At 39.5% G+C, this 15,815-nt stretch overlaps 1 protein-coding gene across 2 annotated transcripts in view; it reads right to left on the bottom strand.

The window, feature by feature from the left end:
* The window catches only part of stx1a (syntaxin 1A (brain)), a 184,403-nt gene that overhangs the window by 167,554 nt on the left and 1,034 nt on the right, over nt 1-15,815 (bottom strand). The gene's annotated exons all lie outside the window — the stretch shown is intronic.

Below are 15,815 nucleotides of genomic sequence, written 5' to 3'. Positions count from 1 at the left end.
TTGGAAGATTCACAGCTCCAGTCAGGAGGCTCTTCTCCAGCATGGCCTGAGGGGCCAGTCTGGTGTCGGCATAGATACCAGCTGACAGCTATAAACCAGGAGCTAATGAATAAATATAATCAGCAGCGCCCACAGACAGATGTTCCACACACTCGCTGAGTAGGTTTCATAGTCAAGGCTATATTTGGAGGAAGAGAGCGTCCATATGCACCTAAAACAAATATTAGCATCCCTCCCTTCCCTTCTCCCTCCCTCCACCCTCGTCTTCGCTCTCTCTCTCTCTCTCTCATGCACGCAGACACACACACACACACACACACACACACACACACACACATTAAATATATTAATATTAACTCTTTCTTCCCCACCAAGGATTACAAATAGTTTTTACATGTACTTTTTCATGTGATTATTCATACTATCAACAGGTTTGTCCTATTTATTATTTTCAGTACAACAATTAGCATACAATTACCCACCCTTTGCAGCTATAACAGCTTCAACTCTTCTGGGAAGGATTTCCACAAGAGTTAGGAGTGTGTTTATGGGAATTTTTGGCCATTCTTCCAGAACCACATTGGTGAGGTCAGGCACTGATGTTGGATGAGAAGGCCTGGTGCGCAGTCTCTGCTCAAAAACATTACAAAAGGTGTTCTATTGGGTCAAGGTCAGGACTCAAGTTCTTCCACACCAAACCCGCTCATCCACGTCTTTATGGACCTTGCTTTGTGCACTGGTGCGCAGTCATGTTGGAACAGGAAGGGGCTGACCCCAAACTGTTCCCACAAAGTTGGGAGCATGAAATTGTCCAAAATCACTTGGTGCTGAAGCATTAAGAGTTCCTTTCACTGGGACTAAGGGGCCGAGCCCAACTCCTGAAAAACAATCACTCCAGAGAACACATCTCCACTGCTCAAGAGTCCAGTGGCGGTGCTTTATACCACTTGTAAGGCTGTGTAAGGCTTGGATGCAGCCGCTCGGCCATGGAAACCCATTCCATGAAGCTCTCTACGCACTGTATGTTACATATGTATAATATTTATGCTGCATTTGTACTGCCGTGTCCTGCATTATAACTGAAAATAACTTTAAAAATTTAGTTTGTTTACATGGTCATCAAATAACTGAACACAGTGCACGATTTTCAAATTATCATACAATAAATGTCAAGTCATTTACTGTATCTAACAATTGCTAAATGTTAAACAGTGCTGCTTACTAGGACAGAACATTAGCTTAGCTAGCATTACAACAGCTCTGCTCACCCTAGAACATGTTCTATTCTGGCTAACTGAAGCAAAGACACAAGTTTAGATGACAATGGTACAGATTTGAGGGAGTGAAATCAAGCAGCTGCCACTGAAGGGACAGAAAGGCTAAATTAAACCTGTTCTGTGGTGTTTGGACATGTAGCTTGATAAGCTAACTAGCAAGTAGGCTACAGACCCAAACAGTGCCACAACAGTACAGGGCTGATCCTGACTAACTGCTGCTGTGTCGATGATAATAACTAATGTCTGAGAGGGTAAAGTGGAGTAATCGGTGTTGAGGTGACAGAAAACCAAAATCAAACCTGTTCTGTAGCAGTAACTGTAGCTTAGTTAGCAAGGCAAACATTACGCACAGCACAGGCACAGTTCAAGCTAACTAATGCTAAAACACGGAATGTTTAAACGGATGCCTTAGAGCAGAGTCAAGTGACTGGTGCTAGAATGAAAGCTGAACGTGTTCTGTGGTAGGTGTAGATAGTTTTCTTATATTACCTCTTTTTTTTTTATTCACTTCATGGGACAGATCTAGTTTTATTTTTTGTCATTCTCATGGTAAAGGCTGGGTTTGGATGCATTTCAATCTCAGAAAAGCATATTCTAACAAACACAACATCATTTATCGCAATTATGCCAAATATTGTTGCTGAGAGATATGAAGCATTTTACTCAGAATTTCTCATTTCTCATATAAATCATAGCAATATTACAACAACTTGATCGAACACTGCATTTTATGTGCAGCCCTAATCCTTGAAAAGAACATTTTCTGCAGTTTCTACTGTAATGAACTCAAAATGGACAACTAATTTTCAAAAATGAAAAGATCCCACTGCTAAATGCAGCCATGTTTTGAGATTAAAAGCACATATGTAGTAGCGCTTTGTGCTGATAGCTCTCAGTGGACGCCGGCTCGCTCTCTGTGCTGCTGTGTGTGTGACAGATTACAAGCTAGGGAGAATATGGCATGAGCGAGAGAACAAGTCAATCTGCCCCCTGGGGGCAATTCACTCAGAAAAGCCCTAGTCAAATTACCCCCATCCTATTCCCTTAAAGTGCTTATTTAGAGCTTACAGTCCCACAACAGCAGTATCCTCTGTCATGTGAGGCCTGAAGTCATTCAGTTCAATTCATTCACACACAATCTATAACAGGAAGGATGGGAAAGTCACACTGATTCTACTGCCTACACTTCTATGCACCTTGTGCTTCCCCCAGCTGGCCACCCACCCACTCACACGCATATGCACCCTGCACATAGTCACAGTGCCCTCCAGTCCAGGTCTGGGTGAGAAACAGAGTTAATAGGCTCTGCCCTAAGCAGTCAATAGACCGGCGAGCATGAAAACGAACAGCGGCCACGAGGAAAATCAGTCACCCTGTCGTTTCAACAAAATCAATACGTGGCACGGAGCCCGCAGTGCACAGTTTGGCTTTCCAAAGGCCGCAGGCAGGCCTGTTTTTGCCCCCTTATCACTCAGACAAAACTCCACTCATGTCCACTGTTTGTCCAGTCCAGCAGAAGCCAGGCCAGTTAATGATTTTTAAAACTGATCTCACAGGGAACACAAAAACACTAAGTCTGTTCTTGGATTAGTACTGGGCTCTGTTGTACTGGTGCACTCTTAAAAATAAAGATTAAAGCTGCCCTATGTTTTTTTTTTTGTTGTTGTTGTTAAAGTTGAAAAAAGTAGTGTTTTTGAGTCAGGAGAATAAAAACAGGTTAGCATAAGGTGAGCATGCGCTGACCATTAAAAGTCATTAAAAGTCATACGTTTTTATGCATTAATGTCACACACACAGGGTTAAAAAAAGATGGTCCGTCTTGGTGTTTAGGTCTTAAATGATCTCAAAATCACCATTATACTGATTGAGATAATAACAACTAGATGATAACAATACAGGGCCTGAATTTCAGTGCGAGATTGTGGGTATTGCGCATAATTTCACCACTTCCTGCAAATCGAACACTTACAATGCAGGAAATTTCCACAGGCATTTACAGCGATCTTTAATAATGTTCAGCCAATGTTTGCACCAGTGTGGAATGCTGGCTGAACGGGCCGAATTCCGTTCTGGACAACACACTTGGCGCACTCTCTCTCCCTCTACAAGCCTATGAGCACCTTCTGCTGCTGCAGCACTTCATTTACATTTACAGACAGGTTTCAATGATGTGCACTTGGAGGCCTGCAAACGTGGACCGCTGGCTAAAACGTAAATCTGTAACGTTAGTAAGGTGAAGCAGCAGCACAAAGACAGCTTTCAGATTAGCAGGCTCAGAATATTTCCATGGCTCGAACTTAACAACAATGAAATGAGCTGCTCGATTTGTAAAAGAACTGCACCTTTTACCAGCCCATGTTACACAACATCAACTTTAAGGCGCCACTCAGATGGGATTTCTCATACTGCAGCCTTGTTAAGAAAGTGTGAGGCAGATTTGGCACAGAATGTGATGGCTAATGCTACTGAAGTTGTGCAGTTGCACTGTGAGGAGGAAAGAAGGGGCTTTTCAAAACCGCCTACTTGATAGCAGAAAACGAACTGGCTAATTAAAAATTTGGACACCTGGCAAAAAGCTTTCAAAAAGAACCGGACAAGGTAAGACTTGCCCCCAACGGGTATAAATAAATTAGACATTTAGTTCTTTTTGAAGTCTCTCTACGTTTGCTCACAATCACCAGCAATTCATCCTCACTGGCAAGGGGTCCGAAGCATGATCCAGGTTACAGAATGCTCTTTTGCAATTACATACTTTCACCAGAGAAGTCTCCAAATCCCCAAATCTGACACACTGCCACTTTAAACAGTAAGGAATTTTTACGGCAGACTGAGATTTCGTGACAGAAAGATTCTGACTCCTTTTTTAGCCTTTGTTTTTAACTCCAAGGTCACACTGTGCAAGGTACACTCTTGAAAACAAAAGTTGCTAAAAAGTGTTCTCTTTGTGCATTACCATAAAAACAAAACACTTTTGGCTCCCTAAAGAACTTCTTCAATGCATTTTTGTAAATGGGATGTGTCAAGAACCTTTTAAAAGTTGAAAAAAACCTCCATATAATGTAAATGTCCTAGGAAGAACCTTTAAATTGGTATCAAACCTTTATACACTGCTCAAAAAAATAAAGGGAACACTCAAATAACACATCCTAGATCTGAATGAATGAAATATTCTCATTGAATACTTTGTTCTGTACAAAGTTGAATGTGCTGACAACAAAATCACACAAAAATCATCAATGGAAATCAAATTTATTAAATAATGGAGGCCTGGATTTGGAGTCACACACAAAATTAAGGTGGAAAAACACACTACAGTCTCCTGGTAGCGCCTCCAGCCTCTGGACACTACGCTGACAAACACAGCAAACCTTATTGCCACAACTCGCATTGATGAGCCATCCAGGATGAGCTGCACTACCTGAGCCACCTGTGTGTGTTGTAGAGTCTGTCTCCTGCTACCACGAGTGTGAAAGCACCACCAACATTCAATAGTGACCAAAACATCAGCCAGAAAGCAGAAAGGTTCTGAGCAGTGGTCTGTGGTCCCCACCTTCAGATCCACTCCTTTATTGAGTGTGTCTTGCTAATTGCCAATGATTTCCACCTGTTGTCTTTTCCATTTGCACAACAGCTGTGAAATTGATTGTCTATCAGTGTTACTTCCTAAGTGGACAGTTTGATTTCACAGAAGTTTGATTTACTTGGAGTTATATTGTGTTGTTTAAGTGTTCCCTTTATTTTTTTGAGCAATGTAGAATATTAAGCCTTTAAAATGGCTTTAATCCTTCACACTCACAAATCTCTTTTCAAACATGCTTCTTGAATCAAAAGTGTTTCTTTGGAGGCATCATTCAAAGAACTTTTAACTCGAAACAGCAAAACAGATTGGCTGAAAACGTTAATGCTGATATGTCAATATTCCTCTTTTCAGCTTTACAGTATACCAGTGTAATAATCCAGCCACAAAAGGATGTACCTATCACAATACAACAATTCAATTACATCCCAAGTTAGCGCTCATCATTGAGTAGGTTTACATGCGCTGAATAATCTGATCGTAATCGGATTTCTGCAGTTATCTGATTATTCAAGTGGTCATGTAAACAGTGCACTGTTTTCTTAGATCAGAGTAAGGTCTAGAAATCTGACTAAAAATCTGATAAAGAGGCTGGATTTTAGCTCAGTAATCAGATTCCTCAGTGCATGTAAACTCTTACTCTGATTTCTTTCAGATTCCTCAGTCTGCACATGTGTGAAAACATACGGCGGTACCAGAAATAAGCAAGCAGCATTGCCCCGAGACGCAGCAAAACACTTTTGGAGTAACACTGAACCCAAATACATGCTTGATGAAAAGAAGGATTTAAATAATCGTCATCTTGTAGATTTCTCATTATCTGATTAATCAAGTGCATATAAACATGCTAATCGGATTTCTGACAAAATCAGATTTTCTGCATCAGATTATTTAGTGCATGTAAACACACCCATTATTTTCTATTCTAAGACTCTCTTAAAAAATAAGTTACTTAAATAGAAATTTTAGATTCTTTAAACTTAAAAAAAAATCTTTTTTTTTATTTTGTAAAGCAGATTTAAGGTCAAACAACAGCAGATAGTTCATTTTAGCAGTATTGGTAGCTCATTTACATCATAACACAATATCCTTTTCAGATCATATCATGGATCAGTAAAACACTGACCAACTGAATGTGTCTTTATAAAGAGAGCAAAATTAGTCCCATTTAACTGGATTTTAGTGCAACGCAGTATGCCAAAATATTCAATAAAAATCACTGTATGAACAGTTGTTGATAGTATTTTTAAAAGGTAGCACTACTGGTTCCCCACTTATCTGACTGTCACCTCACTGATCCCTTTCTCTGCCACTATACACCCTTTAACTGCTGCTGCACTCAGCACTTTAACTTTCGACCCATACTTTGCACATTATAAGGTTTACAGGTATGACTGTGTGTATGTGTGTGTGTGTGTGTGTGTGTGTGTGTGTGTGTGTGTGTGTGTGTGTGTGTGTGTGTCTGAGTGAGTGATGGCAGGAATGCATGTTTTATTTTATTTTATCTTGTTATATTTTATCTTATTCTCTACATGTGAATGACTGTCTGGTACTGTGCACTGTGAGCTCCTGTAACCAAAACTAAATTCCTTATATGCATAGCTTACCTGACCAATAAAGCTTGATTCAGATTCTAATTCTATATCTGTTCAAACTTACCAGATGTCTGAAAAAAATTAAAATCGTGATGTATTATGTATCATGAAAATTTCTCAAAGGATCACAATTCCATAGTCTTTCCATATCACCCACCTCTAACTGGCAGATGATAAGAATAATATTCAAAATAATTTCACAATTAATTCCATGAAATAGCAATGTCCTATTTAGCTCTCTGGTAGAAATATACATGTACGGCTCCCTATAGAGCTATTTTAAGAAAATAAAACAGTCTTTTAAAAAAGCTATAGCACTCTGGCAAAAACATGTTTCTTCAAAGGTTCTTTAGTAAAGACAACAGTCTATTTAGAACCATGAATGTTGAAAGAATTATCTGCATGCTTAAATGGTTCTTTGGATGGTGAAATGGTTTTTCAGATTGATGGAGAATGTGTTGTATATGGTTATATAGAACCTTTCTCAAAAAGTTTCTTTTATTGTATACAAGCTTGACATAGTAACAATAGCAGGACCCTTTTTTGTGCTATACAGAACCATATACAACACATTCTCCATCAATCTGGAGAGCCATTTCACCATGCAAAGAACCATTTAAGCATGAAAGGGTTCTATACAGTTCCCTTTACTAAAGAGCCCTTGAGGAGCCATCTTTTTTTGACTGTACACTATATTTCCAAAAGTATTCACTCCCCCATCCAAATCATTGAATTCAGGTGTTCCAATCACTTCCATGGCCACAGGTGTATAAAACCAAGCACCTAGGCCTGTAGAGAGCTTCATGGAATGGGTTTCCATGGCCGAGCAGCTGCATCCAAGCCTTACATTACCAAGTGCAATGCAAAGTGTCGAATGCAGTTGTGTAAAGCGCCGCCGCTGGACTCTAGAGCAGTGGAGACGTGTTCTCTGGAGTGACCAATCACGCTTCTCCGTCTGGGTTTGGCGGTGGCCAGGAGAACGGTACTTGTCTGACTGTATTGTGCCGAGTGTAAAGTTTGGTGGAGGGGGGATTATGGTGTGGGGTTGGTTTTCAGGAGTTGGGCTCGGCCCCTTAGTTCCAGTGAAAGGAACTCTTAATGCTTCAGTACTAAGAGATTTTGGACAATTTCATGCTCCCAACTTTGTGGGAACAGTTTGGGGACGGCCCCTTCCTGTTCCAACATGACTGCGCACCAATGCACAAAGCAAGGTCCATAAAGACATGGATAAGTGAGTTTGGTGTGGGAGAACTTGACTGGCCTGCACAGAGTCCTGACCGAAACCTGATAGAACACCTTTGAGATAAATTAGAGCGGAGACTGTGAGCCAGGCCTTCTCGTTCCAACATCAGTGTCTGACCTCACAAAAGTGCTTCTGGAAGAACGGTCAAAAATTCCCATAAACACACTCCTAACCCTTATGGAAAGCCTTCCCAGAAGAGTTGAAGCTGTTATAGCTGCAAAGGGTGGGCCGACATCATATTAAATCCTATGGATTAAGAATAGGATGTCACTCAAGTTCATGTGTTTGTGAAGGCAGGCGAGTGAATACTTTTGGAAATATAGTGTATGTCGGGTTGTAAAGCACAGACTCATTAACTTTGAGTCATGTGAACCTCATCAGTGAAAACTGTGATAATGTAATAATATCACGACAGGGGTTTTATCAGTGCTGCCCAGCACTGAGTCCAGTTGCTTCTTTTATCTGGCTAGAATTCCAGCAGGCTTAATTTTAGCGTGGGGAGACGATTAAAGGTTCCCTCCAGTCTGCGGGTGAAGAGATCCTAATGGAACAGAATCAAACTTGATGGCAGATCCATAAAAATGCTGCAGTCTGGTTTTGTACTGAGCAGATGGCTCAAACATTCGCATGTGTAGAGTTCAGGATGTTTAGCCTGGTTAACAGCGGTGGTCTAGGTTCTGGACAGGATGCTCATTCATTTAAACACATTGCAGCTTCCAGAGCCCAGTCTACTCAGGTGTGGTCACTCCTACACACTTCTAATGAAAGGGTCTGTGTCCATGCTCATCATTAGCATTACCTCCAGTGCAGCGGAAAAACAATCCCATAAATCTTGAATCAGATTTACTTCTCAACTGAAGAAATGTATAATAACTAACCAATGAATAAAGAAATAAACAAGTTATAATTTCCTAAATGTTATCAATAATACAAATGTGTAAAAATGTCAATAAATAGTAGCTATTATATACCATTAAAATGAATTATTAGGGCTATTGTAATTATAACTATTGCTCCTACTATTACTATCTACTATTTTAATAAATGCATAAATAAAATAATAAATATACTTAATAATAAAACAAAAATATGAAAAATGTGTATGTGTTAAAAATAAAAATAGTTGTTATTCACTGTTAATATCAATTATCTTGTACTATTAATGATTTAACTATTAACTCTTATAATCGCTATTTGTTGTAATAACAATTTTAATACTACAATGTGCAATTACTGTTTTTATTAGCACTATTACTGGTTTTTATAGTTACTACCACTTGCAATTAATAATGCATAATTCTAAAACAAAATTAAATGAGTGAGGGTGTTAATAATAACTTAATTGCTATTACTAAGGCTTTTAATACGAATGAGAAAAATCATACATGAAAACACATTTTTTATATATATATATATATATATATATATATATATTTATTACACACACACACACACACACACACACACACACACACACACACACACACACACACAGGACACTTTATTAGGTTCAGTTGCTTCTTAACACAAATAGCTATGTCAGCCAATCACATGGCCGCAAGTCAATGCATTTAGGCATGTAGAGATGGTTAAAACAAGTTGCTGAAGTGCAGACCGAGCATCAGAACGGGGAAGAAAGGGGATTTAAGTGGCTTTGAGCGTGGTGTGGTTGTTGGTGCCAGACGGGCTGGTCAGAGTATTTCAGAAACTGCTGATCTACTGGGATTTTCACACATAACCATCTCTAGGGTTTACAGAGAACGGTCCGAAAAAGAGGAAATATCCAGGGAGCGGTCAGTTGTGTGGACGAAAATGCCTTGTTGATGTGAGAGGTCAGAGGAGAATGGGCAGACTGGTTCCAGATGATAGAAAGGCAACAGGAACTCAAATAACCAACCAGAATCTCTGAGGAACGTTTCCAACACCTTGTTGAAAGTCTGCCACGAAGAATTAAGGCAGCTCTGAAGGCAAAAGGGGGTCCAACCTTTTACTAGCAACTAATAAACCTAATAAAGTGGCCGGTGAGCATATATGCTAACATACACAAATTTTCTATATATATATATATATATATATATATATATATATATATATATATATATATATATATATGAAAAATGCAGTTACTCAGGGCTGGTAGACACAGCACAACACAGAGCTGCTTTCTGATCTTAGATCATCTCCTCAGCACTGAGCTCAAATTAGACCTCAGGCTTTTCTCCTCAAACGTTCCTGACAGCGCCTCTCAGGGCGCCTGTGTTTCAGCAGGTCAGGTTTACAGAGACTGACGAGAGCACCTGAAAACGGGCGTGTACTACACATCTCTCAACACTCTCTCTCTCTCTCTCACTTTACAACACACACTCTCTTTATAAGATATCTCTCTCTCTCTTTACAACACATCTCTCTCTCTCTTTACAACACATCTCTCTCTCTCTTTACAACACACACTCTCTCTTTACAACACATCTCTCTCTCTCTTTACAACACATCTCTCTCTCTCTCTCTCTTTTTACAACACATCTCTCTCTCTCTCTCTCTTTACAACACATTCTCTCTCTCTCTCTTTACAACACATCTCTCTCTCTCTCTTTACAACACATCTCTCTCTCTCTCTTTACAACACATCTCTCTCTCTCTCTCTATACAACACATCTCTCTCTCTTTACAACACATCTCTCTCTCTCTCTCTCTCTCTCTCTCTCTTTACCACACCCTGTTTATAACACCTCTCTCTCTCTCTTTACAACACTCTCTTTACAAACATCTCTCTCTTTACAAACATCTCTCTCTCTTTACAACACATCTCTCTCTCTTTACAACACATCTCTCTCTCTCTCTTTACAACACATCTCTCTCTCTCTCTTTACAACACATCTCTCTCTCTCTCTCTTTACAACACATCTCTCTCTCTTTACAACACATCTCTCTCTCTCTCTCTCTCTCTCTCTTTACCACACCCTGTTTATAACACCTCTCTCTCTCTCTTTACAACACTCTCTTTACAAACATCTCTCTCTTTACAAACATCTCTCTCTCTTTACAACACATCTCTTTCTCTCTACAACACATCTCTCTCTCTCTCTCTTTACAACACATCTCTCTCTCTCTCTTTACAACACATCTCTCTCTCTCTTTACAACACTCTCTTTACAACACATCTCTCTCTCTTTACAACACATTTCTCTTTCTCTCTACAATACATGTCTCTCTTTCTCTCTTTGCAACACATCTCTCTCTTTACAACACATCTCTCTCTCTCTTTAAAACACATCTCTCTCTCTCTATACAACACATCTCTCTCTCTCTATACAACACATCTCTCTCTCTATACAACACATCTCTCTCTCTCTCTCTATACAACACATCTCTCTCTCTATACAACACACCTCTCTCTCTCTCTCTCTTTACAACAGATCTATCCCTGAAACATTCTCTCTCTTTACAACACTCTCTCTTTTGACAAACATCGCTCTCTTTACAACACATCTCTCTCTTTACAACACTCTTTACAAACATCTCTCTCTCTTTACAACACATCTCTCTCTCTCTCTCTTTACAACACATCTCTCTCTTTACGACACTCTCTCTCTTTACAACACATCTCTCTCTCTCTCTCTCTCTCTTTACAACACATCTCTCTCTCTCTCTCTCTCTCTCTCTCTCTTTACAACAGATCTATCCCTGAACATTCTCTCTCTTTACAACACACTCTCTCTTTTGACAAACATCGCTCTCTTTACAACACATCTCTCTCTCTCTTTACAACACATCTCTCTCTCTCTCTTTACAACACACCCTGTTTATAACACCTCTCTCTCTCTCTTTACAACACTCTCTTTACAACACATCTCTCTCTCTTTACAACACATCTCTCTCTCTCTTTAAAACACATCTCTCTCTCTCTATACAACACATCTCTCTCTCTATACAACACACCTCTCTCTCTCTCTCTCTTTACAACAGATCTATCCCTGAAACATTCTCTCTCTTTACAACACATCTCTCTCTTTACAACACTCTTTACAAACATCTCTCTCTCTTTACAACACATCTCTCTCTTTACAACACATCTCTCTCTCTCTCACTCTCTCTCTCTCTCTCTCTCTCTCTTTACAACACATCTCTCTCTCTCTTTAAAACACATCTCTCTCTCTCTATACAACACACCTCTCTCTCTATACAACACACCTCTCTCTCTATACAACACACCTCTCTCTCTCTCTCTCTTTACAACAGATCTATCCCTGAAACATTCTCTCTCTTTACAACACTCTCTCTTTTGACAAACATCGCTCTCTTTACAACACTCTCTCTCTTTACAACACATCTCTCTCTCTCTCTCTCTCTCTTTACAACACATCTCTCTCTCTCTCTCTCTCTCTCTCTTTACAACAGATCTATCCCTGAACATTCTCTCTCTTTACAACACACTCTCTCTTTTGACAAACATCGCTCTCTTTACAACACATCTCTCTCTCTCTTTACAACACATCTCTCTCTCTCTCTTTACAACACACCCTGTTTATAACACCTCTCTCTCTCTCTTTACAACACTCTCTTTACAACACATCTCTCTCTCTTTACAACACATCTCTCTCTCTCTTTAAAACACATCTCTCTCTCTCTATACAACACATCTCTCTCTCTATACAACACATCTCTCTCTCTATACAACACACCTCTCTCTCTCTCTCTCTTTACAACAGATCTATCCCTGAAACATTCTCTCTCTTTACAACACTCTCTCTTTTGACAAACATCGCTCTCTTTACAACACATCTCTCTCTTTACAACACTCTTTACAAACATCTCTCTCTCTTTACAACACATCTCTCTCTTTACAACACATCTCTCTCTCTCTCACTCTCTCTCTCTCTCTCTCTCTCTCTCTTTACAACACATCTCTCTTTACAACACTCTTTACAAACATCTCTCTCTTTACGACACACTCTCTCTCTCTCTTTACAACACATCTCTCTCTTTACAACACTCTCTCTCTCTCTTTACAACACATCTCTCTCTCTCTCTCTCTCTCTCTTTACAACACATCTCTCTCTCTCTCTCTCTCTCTCTCTCTCTCTCTCTTTACAACAGATCTATCCCTGAACATTCTCTCTCTTTACAACACACTCTCTCTTTTGACAAACATCGCTCTCTTTACAACACATCTCTCTCTCTCTCTTTACAACACACCCTGTTTATAACACCTCTCTCTCTCTCTTTACAACACTCTCTTTACAACACATCTCTCTCTCTTTACAACACATCTCTCTTTCTCTCTACAACACTCTCTCTCTCTCTTTACAATAGATCTATCCCTGAAACATTCTCTCTCTTTACAACACACTCTCTCTTTTGAAAAAACATCTCTCTCTCTTTACAACACATCTCTCTCCCTCTCTTTACAAACATCTCTCTCTCTTTACAACACTCTTTACAAACATCTCTCTCTCTTTACAACACATCTCTCTTTTTACGACACTCTCTCTCTCTCTTTGCAACACATCTCTCTCTTTACAAACATCTCTCTCTCTTTACAAAACTCTCTATCTCTCTCTTTACAACACATCGCTCTCTTTACAAACATCTCTCTCTCTTTACAACACATCTCTCTCTTTACGACACTATCTCTCTCTCTTTACAACACATCTCTCTCTTTACAAACATCTCTCTCTCTTTACAACACATCTCTCTCTCTCTCTCTCTTTACAACAGATCTATCCCTGAAACATTCTCTCTCTTTACAACACACTCTCTCTTTTGAAAAAACATCTCTCTCTCTCTTTACAACACATCTCTCTCCCTCTCTTTACAAACATCTCTCTCTCTTTACAACACATCTCTCTCTTTACAACACTCTTTACAAACATCTCTCTCTCTTTAAGACACTCTCTCTCTCTCTCTTTACAACACATCTGTCTCTCTCTTTACAACACATCTCTCTCTCTTTACAACACATCTCTCTCTCTCTCTCTTTACAATAGATCTATCCCTGAAACATTCTCTCTCTTTACAACACTCTCTCTTTTGAAAAAACATCTCTCTCTCTTTACAACACATCTCTCTCTCTCTCTCTCTCTCTCTCTCTCTCTCTTTACAATAGATCTATCCCTGAAACATTCTCTCTCTTTACAACACACTCTCTCTTTTGAAAAAACATCTCTCTCTCTTTACAACACATCTCTCTCTCTCTTTACAACACATCTCTCTCCCTCTCTTTACGAACATCTCTCTCTCTTTACAACACATCTCTCTCTCTCTCTCTCTCTTTACAATAGATCTATCCCTGAAACATTCTCTCTCTTTACAACACACTCTCTCTTTTGAAAAAACATCTCTCTCTCTCTTTACAACACATCTCTCTCCCTCTCTTTACAAACATCTCTCTCTCTTTACAACACTCTTTACAAACATCTCTCTCTCTCTTTAAGACACTCTCTCTCTCTCTTTACAACACATCTGTCTCTCTCTTTACAACACATCTCTCTCTCTTTACAACACATCTCTCTCTCTCTCTTTACAACACATCTCTCTCTCTCTCTTTACAATAGATCTATCCCTGAAACATTCTCTCTCTTTACAACACTCTCTCTTTTGAAAAAACATCTCTCTCTCTTTACAACACATCTCTCTCTCTCTTTACAACACATCTCTCTCCCTCTCTTTACAAACATCTCTCTCTCTTTACAACACTCTCTCTCTTTACAAACATCTCTCTCTCTTTACAACACATCTCTCTCTTTTTACGACACTATCTCTCTCTCTTTACAACACAACTCTCTCTCTTTACAACACATCTCTCTCTTTACAACACTCTCTATCTCTCTCTTTACAACACATCGCTCTCTTTACAAACATCTCTCTCTCTTTCCAACACATCTCTCTCTTTTTACGACACTATCTCTCTCTCTTTACAACACAACTCTCTCTCTTTACAACACATCTCTCTCTTTACGACACTCTCTCTCTCTCTTTACAACACATCTCTCTCTTTACAAACATATCTCTCCCTCTCTTTGCAAATATCTCTCTCCCTCTCTTTACAAACATCTCTCTCTTTATAATACATCTCTCACTTTACAACACATCTCTCTCCCTCACTTTACAAACATCTCTCTCTCTTTACAAACATCTCTCTCTCTTTACAATACATCTCTCTCTCTTTACAACGCATCTCTCTCTTTACAACACTCTTTACAAACATCTCTCTCTCTTTACAACACATCTCTCTCTTTACAAACATCTCTCTCTCTCTTTACAACACATCTCTCTCTTTACAACACATCTCTCTCTTTACGACCCTCTCTCTCTCTCTCTTTACGACCCTCTCTCTCTCTCTCTTTACGACCCTCTCTGTCTCTCTCTTTACAACACATCTCTCTCTCTGTCTCTCTCTTTCTTTACAACACATCTCTCTATGTCTCTCTCTTTACAACACATCTCTATCTCTCTCTTTACAACACATCTATCTCTCTGTCTCTCTCTTTACAATACATCTCTCTCTCTCTCTTTACAACACATCTCTCTCTGTCTCTCTTTACAACACATCTCTCTCTGTGTCTCTCTCTTTACAACACATCTCTCTCTTTACAACACATCTCTCTCTTTCTGTCTCTCTCTTTACAACACATCTCTCTGTCTCTCTCTTTACAATACATCTCTCTGTCTCTCTCTTTACAACACATCTCTCTGTCTCTCTCTTTACAACACATCTCTCTGTCTCTCTCTTTACAACACATCTCTCTCTCTTTACAACACATCTCTCTCTGTGTCTCTCTCTTTACAACACATCTCTCTCTCTCTCTTTACAACACATCTCTCTCTCTCTCTTTACAACACATCTCTCTCTCTCTCTCTCTCTTTACAACACATCTCTCTCTCTGTCTCTCTTTACAACACATCTCTCTCTCTCTGTCTCTCTTTACAACACATCTCTCTCTCTGTCTCTCTCTTTACAACACATCTCTCTCTCTGTCTCTCTTTACAACACATCTCTCTCTCTCTGTCTCTCTTTACAACACAGCTCTCTCTCTGTCTCTCTCTTTACAACACATCTCTCTCTCTCTGTCTCTCTTTACAACACATCTCTCTCTCTGTCTCTCTTTACAACACATCTCTCT

Source organism: Pygocentrus nattereri, chromosome 19 (genome assembly GCF_015220715.1).
Source record: "Pygocentrus nattereri isolate fPygNat1 chromosome 19, fPygNat1.pri, whole genome shotgun sequence".
NCBI lineage: Eukaryota > Metazoa > Chordata > Actinopteri > Characiformes > Serrasalmidae > Pygocentrus > Pygocentrus nattereri.
This window is presented reverse-complemented; position numbering and strand designations above follow the sequence as displayed.